Source organism: Enhydra lutris, unplaced genomic scaffold (assembly GCF_002288905.1).
Source record: "Enhydra lutris kenyoni isolate GAN:26980312 unplaced genomic scaffold, ASM228890v2 scaffoldscaffold48, whole genome shotgun sequence".
Classification (NCBI taxonomy): Eukaryota; Metazoa; Chordata; class Mammalia; order Carnivora; family Mustelidae; genus Enhydra; species Enhydra lutris.
The window spans coordinates 10,352,777-10,359,943 of NW_019154132.1; positions in this window are offsets into that span (position 1 = coordinate 10,352,777).

The following is a 7,167-nucleotide window of genomic DNA, read 5'->3' on the forward strand; positions in this document are numbered from 1 at the left end:
ATTTGGGGCTCCCGAGGAGCTCACCTCCGCATCAGGAACCACACCTGGTTGGGAGGGAGGCCTGGGTGAGGAGCTTAGCCTCGGGCCGCGCTCCCCCGAGACCCTGCCCGCCCCATCCCGACAGCGACGAGATCGGAGAATCCGGGGCTTGGGCCTGTAACCCCTGGGACAGGCTCTGAGGCAGGGCCGTTTACCCTCCCCGGCTGGCTGCCGTCGCGGGGACTAAGAGGAACAAATAACCAGCTTCAAATCGACCACGACACGTCAGGCAAAATGTGTAAGAGGTCAGCTCAGAAGCTGAGGAGTGAAGACGTGTCCCCATATTCAAACTGCCCCTTTCTAGCTCTGAGCTCGAGCCTCCATACCTGCCCCACTGGCCTTGTACCCTCCTGGCATGCACAGAGATGGTGTGGTTGGTGACTCTCAAGGAGTCTCCGTGTCGCCTAGGCATTTGAGTCGTCCCTGGGCTGAGGGACTCTCATCCCTGTACCTATTCTCTTGTGGATTTGAAACTTTCTTGGACCTGCCTTAGAACCTTGCTCAACAAGTTTGGTGTGTGTTTGTGAGTGCTTTTTTTTTTTCTCCTTGCGAGAACTTTAAATAATTAAAATTATGGCCTTTTTAACCCGTAGTATCTCCACTTCACTTTCCCGGCTTTCTCCACACTGTCAGAGCAGGTCGCTGAACGTCGAATTCTTTAAAGTCCCCAGACAGACGCGGGAGGCGCGTCCCGGAGATTCCGGCGGGGGGCGCTGTGCTCTCTTACAAAATGAACACCGTTCCCGGCCGCGGCAGCCTCACTGCTCGCGCGCACTGGTGGCACAAGAGCTGGAGGGACCTGAGACCCGCTGGCGGGGCCCGGCCGAGCTCGGGAAGGTCCGGCGAGCGTGGGCTGGGGCTGGGGCTGGGGTGGGGCGCAAAGAGGACCGTCTCCAACTCTGGTAGCTTTTAGGGGCGGGGGGGGGGGGGGCAGGGCGTGTGCGGGAAAGAGAAGGCAAAGCTACCAGCGCGGTTAAGCGCGAAGCCACGCCGCTGCGCTGGGTTGCATGGGAATGGACAAGAAGATTTGGAATCGAAGTAGCCTAGGCCTTGGGCATGAGGGTTTCTGTTCGGATGACTGGGGCTGGAGTCCGGGTGGGGAGGGGACTGAGAAGGAAGACTCCGGAAGCAGCCGGGAGCAAGCATTTCGCTTTGGAGAACGACCACTCGGGGTCCAGACTCCGCGCAGCCATTTACATTTACTGGCTGAGCGAAGTTACTGAGCTCGTTTGAACCTCAGTTTTACTCATTTGTAAAATGGGTAATTTGTTGTGAGAATTCACCAGAGAAAAGCGCTCAGCACAGCACTATCCCACGTTGTGCTCTCAAGGAAAGCAGCGGAGCCTGGTCAAGGACCGTCTACTCCGCCCATCCCCCACCCTCAGAGTCCCTGAGGCTGGTTCAGTTCAAGATGCAGTCAACTCCATTGGCCCTCCACTGGCACACTGCATTCAGACACTGTGGTCAACGGCGCCTCCAGCGACTTCTTCCATAAAACCCTCTTCTTCATGTGTGGACCCTCCCCCTTGTTCCCCAGATACCCATTCTCCACTCCGGGCCTTTCCCCCCTCGACCTCTCCCGAAGCCAACACCAGTCTGACTCTGCCTCCAGATGGGAGCCTTGGGGGGCAGGCGGGGTGGCACCTCCCAACTTCACCCAGCACCCAGACTCGGGTCAGATGCACCCAGTACCAGGGCAGTCCCAAGACCACTGGCTGCACTTGGTGACCCACGTCAGCACCTAGCAGTCTCCAGAACTGTGGCCTCAGGCCTCCTGCGAACCAGAGAAAAGTGAGACTTTTTTTTTTCTTGTTCCTTTTTTTCTTGCTGGGTCAAGGGAAAGGAGATCAGCAGGAATCCTCCTCCCCTCTACCGACCCTGCCTCCAAAAAGTAGGTTCCGCAGCTAACAGGTCCTGGGACTTCTCGACCCAACCGCAAACTTTTCTGTGCGCTGCTCAGTGCAGGCAGCCAAAGCTGCGGGGACAGGCTGGAAAACTTGGTGTCAGCTGGCGCCAATCTCCCAGTTTCATGTAATGCTCACCTCAGGCTCTCTGCGGACCCCGGTGCCCAGAGGTATCCGGGTGGAATTTTTCATATCCTGTAACCCGCCTCCCAGCTCCAGGAGCCCCAAAGTTGCAGCGGGAGCAATCTCTCCCTTAGGGTAGAGCTGTGCTCCAACCGCATTCCTCCCCACCCCAGAACTTTCTGGACTTACCTCACCTTTTCGTTTTTTCACTCCGCATCAAGTGCCCCTCCCCAGCGTTTCCCACCCCGCCCAGTGGAGGCTCCTTAAGGCACTTGGAAATTTAAACTCAAGTCTGAGCAATGGGTTAACTCAGAATTTCACACCTGTGGTGGCCTCAGCTTGCTTTTCCCTTAGAGGAGTCTGGAATTACTGCGACAGATTGAATGACAACTCGCTGCACCTGGAGCTTCTTCCCCTACAGAAGTTCATCTTTCTGGCCCTTGAACCTGACAGAACCTTCAACTTCTGGGTCATTCATGGGCCCCTCTCAGTGGTAAAGTGGACCCCAGGATCAGAGCAGGGAAGGGAAAGGTTTGACTCTTCCGGGGGAAAAGTGAGGGGAGCTATGAGGTGACTTGCCACGCCAGGACCCTCCAGCGATTCCTTCAGCACACAAAAGCCCTCTCAACTCTCCAACTGGATTAGAGCAAAGGATTAGAGTTACCAGTAACCGCAGAGGAAGCCAGACCTCTCACCGAAGTTGCCCAGAGAGAGTGCAGAAGGAACACACCGCGTCCCTGAGCTGCGCTCACCTAGGTGCCTCCCAGGCAGGCACTTTGAACTGGGAGTTCTTGGAGCATTGGGTACAGAAGGCCCGAGGGGTGCAAAGACAGGAGGCCCAGAGGCCAAAAACTTAAAGGTGCCCTGGAGGTCAAAGGACCGTGACCCCCTTCACGCGTGGCCCAGGTTCCACCAGGCCCCAGGCGACAGGTGCAGCCGCAGCCTCCGCCGCCCGCTGTGCCAGGGCTGCCGCCGCTCGCTGGTGCGGAACCACTATCGGAACGAGTTTGCGCTTCTGTTTACAAAGCAATCCTGCCATCAAAAGAGGAACAAAATCACCACTTATCACACCCTGTCATAAAGTAATCTGCCCCGGAGGGAAACCCTAGCGAAGAACCGCGAGGAGTGTGTGTGTGTGTGTGTGTGTGTGTGTGTGTGTGTGTGTGCATGCGCGCGTGGGGCGGGGGATGCGGGGACAGCAAAGGAAAAGGGGATTCGCCCAACTCTTCCAGAGTAAATCTCTTGGACAGGCAGCGTCCCTCCAAGCGGGGAAAGACTGAGGGTAGCCCCAGCTCTGGCTCCGGGGTGTGATGGGGAGCCCGGTGCAGGACTGGGTAGGGCAGAGTGCCTGATCACTCTCTTCGTCTTTGGAATCCACTCATTTGTAGCTTTCCCACCGGATGCCTACTTTTCTAGGGTCTTCAAAGATGCTCGACTCCCACCCCACTCCCCACAGATGAGCACAGAGGAGAGAAAAGTGAGTTCTTGGAAACTGCGAGGTCCCTCTTGATCTCCTTCCCTGTGGGGGCAGTGCAGGGTTCACTAGCAGTCTTCAGTAATTCCTAACCAGTGGCGGAGGGTTTTGTTCCCTTTAACTCCCATGGTGTCCCCCCTCCCCCACCCATACTGGTTGCTGAGGAGGATATGGTTAAGGCCGCTCTGGCAATACAGACCAAATGGTCTGGAAATTGCGGGACGGGTGCAAAATTATTGGGAAGTTATAAGCAATCCCCGTGAGTGTCCAGTCTCTTTGGGTTATCTTCATCCCTTGCCTTGTCTAGAGTGAAATGAGAAATCCTTCCCGCAATCAAACCTATGCCCAGCAGAGTACCTCTGGGGGCTTCCTCTGGGGCACAGGTGTCTCTGCCCCTTGTGTCACCCTTTGAAGGGCAAAGAGAGCTGGCTTTCCCACCCTCCCCATTTCCTTTCCATTGTGAAGACTTTTCTAGTCTAGCTGTCAGTAATTCAAGACTTCATAATACAACCAGAGTTTGGGCATGGCATAGGTGATCCTCAAATCCAGTACGGCTCCCCCCACGCCCACTCTCCTAGTCAAGGGTGCAATTTCCCCTGCAATCAACATTAATGTACCAGGACAGCACCTGGTGAATTTGTATCCAAGTGCCTGTGATCTAGCCTAGATTTGGGATTCTTGGGCTCCATGACACTTGCAATCACTAACCCAGAGAGATCACTTTGGCTCCTAATGGGATATTCTGAGCTGGGGCATGCAGAATTATCAATGAGAAATTATCATTTGTATTTTTAAAACCTCGGGGGAATTGTTTCGTCCTTTGTAATTCCTATACAGTTGAAAACAGAGAGTCCACGTCATGCTTGCATCACTGTGCAAAACATCTGTAAGGCGGGGGACTTGTCTTTCCCAAGACTGGGGCGCTAGATCTAATGCTGGCAGAATCGCCAAGAACAGGATGGGGGAAAGTCCTTGTCCCCTCTCCCCGCACAAAAGTTATTGTGTAATCTTGGGACAATAAGTGACTTAGGGCAGTTGTGTCCAACCTTTGTTGGAAATTAGAATCACCTAAAGAATGTGAACATCCTGGTACCCGAGTGGCTCCCAAATCAATGGAATCAGAATTTTGGAGATTAGGACCCAAGTATAAATATTTTTAAAAGTATCCCAGGTGACCGCACTGTGCAGCCAAATTTGAGAACTAATGGCTTAGGGCAGTGGTTCTCAAAGGGTGGTCTATAGGACAGCGAGGTGAGCATCATATGGGAACTTAATAGAAATGCAAATTCTTAGGCACCACTTTAGCTCTGCTGAAAACTCTGAAGGTGAGGCCCACCAATCAGTATTGGAAACAGCCCTCCCAGCCATGCTGGTGCGCGCTCAAATTTGGGAACCACTCACCTGGGGAAATGTATGCCTCTAACCGAGGCGGAGTTTGCAAGCCGCCGCTATTCGTCTTTGTCTTAGCGAAAAACTGCGACCCCTGGGTTTTACCTGTCCATCCTTTGGCAACACAGGGCTTGTCTCGGCTGAGGTGCGGAGACGTGTCAATCTTCCAGCAACTTCCCAGCATTAGAATTAACCAACTTAGGAACAAGTTCGACGTCACTGCTAAACAACCCCCTGCAAACTCAGTGTTTCCCCGCCTCTCTAGGTGGCGTCGGCCGCTTTCGCGGGTTACACTTTAGAACGACACCTGGGTTTGACTTGGGGTCAGATGGAACTTTTTACTCAACCTCTGAGCTCTGGGCTTCTTTTTCTTTCTGAGTCTTTCTTTCTCTACCCTTTCTCTCCCCGTCGCCCCTCCCCCACCCGCAACTCCTGGAACCCTGCTAGGCACCTCTGTCTCACTCGCCCAGGCCACGTGTCTGGGACTTGTCCCGGGAATCTTAAGTCCGATCACAACTCTCCTCCATTCTCCGACTTCTTCCGGCACTGCCGGCGTGCAGTCTCCCTCCTCTCCATCTTGCCCCAAATCGGTCGGGTTAAGTTTGCGGATCGTTTGCGCACCTAGTCGCCGCGCCCTCTCGGACATCCCGGGCCCGGTTCCTAGGGCAAGCTTGCCGGATCTGTACCTAAAGGGCGCTAGGTTGGCTGGGCGGAGCGGCTCGGCGCCTTTCCCTGCTGCAGGCCGCCGGCGCGGCTGGGTCCCGGTTGCCGGCTGGCACCGCGGGGAGCGCGCCCTGCCCTCGGGGCTTCCCACGCAGCTGCCCCTCGGGTCACGCAATCTAGAAAAAGGTGCGCGCCCGGGTGCCCTGCAGCGCCTCGGTCAGGGCCTGGTCACCATCCGGGCTCCCAGTGTCTATCCTTAGGGCGGCATCTGGGCAAACAGGTGGGAGTGCTCCCAGGCGGCGCGGAGGATCGCGCCCGGGCCGCTGGCAAGCCGCGCTCCCAGCACCCCCCGCCCAACTTTCGGCTGCCGAACGGGTCTTCTCCGGGGTGCGGGGGCCGGGGGCGGAGGGAGTGTGTGGCTTGGAGGCCGGACCCGGCGGCGGCGGCGGCGGCGGGAGGAGGGGGCGCCGCGCCGGGAGGTGGGCGCCCCCGCCGGGCGGACCGTCCCCGCTGCGCACGGGCTTTGGTCTGGAGGGCGTTCTGGCGCCAAACCCGGGCGGGCCGCGGCGGGGGGTGGGGGGAGCCGATCGGGCTCCCTCCCATTCACAATTGAGAGTCTGGTGGAGACAGAGAGTCTCCTAAATTGAGGCACGTCTCCTGAAAGTCTGGGAAGGAAGCCTCAAAACTTTTCGCATGCAAAGCCGGGGCTGTCCGAGCGCTCGGTCCCGGTTCCCTCTGTGCGGGCGCTTAAACGCTCGCCCATTTCCCGCTGCCCGGAGGGGTCTGCCGTCGTGGCTGGACTCCGGCGAGGCTCCGTTTACTTTCAGTTTGTCTTAGCTGCCTAGTGGCAGAACCGACTGCACTGCGCGCTCTGAGCTTTTCTCAAGGATTTGCCCCTTCAATTTAGAAACACGAGGTAAGGCCTTCTTTTCCAAAAAGTGGAGATCGGGAGCTTGGCCTTTCTGCCTTCCTCAAGGAAGCTCCTGATGGTGGGCTCAATCTGGCACACGCCAGATTCCACTGCTTTTTTTCACGCGACCACAGACTTTAAAAGAGCAAACTTCGGTTGCCATGAAAACCTGTCCGACTTCCATGTTGGGATCTCATGCAGTTTCCTAATAATGGAGACTTACTGCTTTTCACGCGCTGCCGGAAGACTTGCCCACAGTGGGGGTGCTCTGCTGTGCGTTTTGAGGCCGTGCAAGACTATCAGGGATCTCCAAGGAACAGGCCAGCTATCTCTGGATTTCCAATTACATGTTCCAAAATCAAAGATGTGTGTGTCTTGCTTCTTGAGTCTAAAGAAAAAATATATTTTTGGAAGTCTTTTTCCCCCCCCCCAAAATAAAAGGATGCTTAAAACGGCTCTGGAAACTTGGAGGGAGGCATTGTTCAAATGGTATTGTGTTCTACTGTATTTATTTCTACATGGCAAGTTGCATTGGAAATTTAAGTTGATAATTGAACAAGGCCAGATCAAGCATGTGAGGTTTTTAGAAAATCGACACGGCACACATCTCAAAGTGTATTTTTTCTAAATCTTACAATGTAAATGGCACAACCTTCCTAATTGGA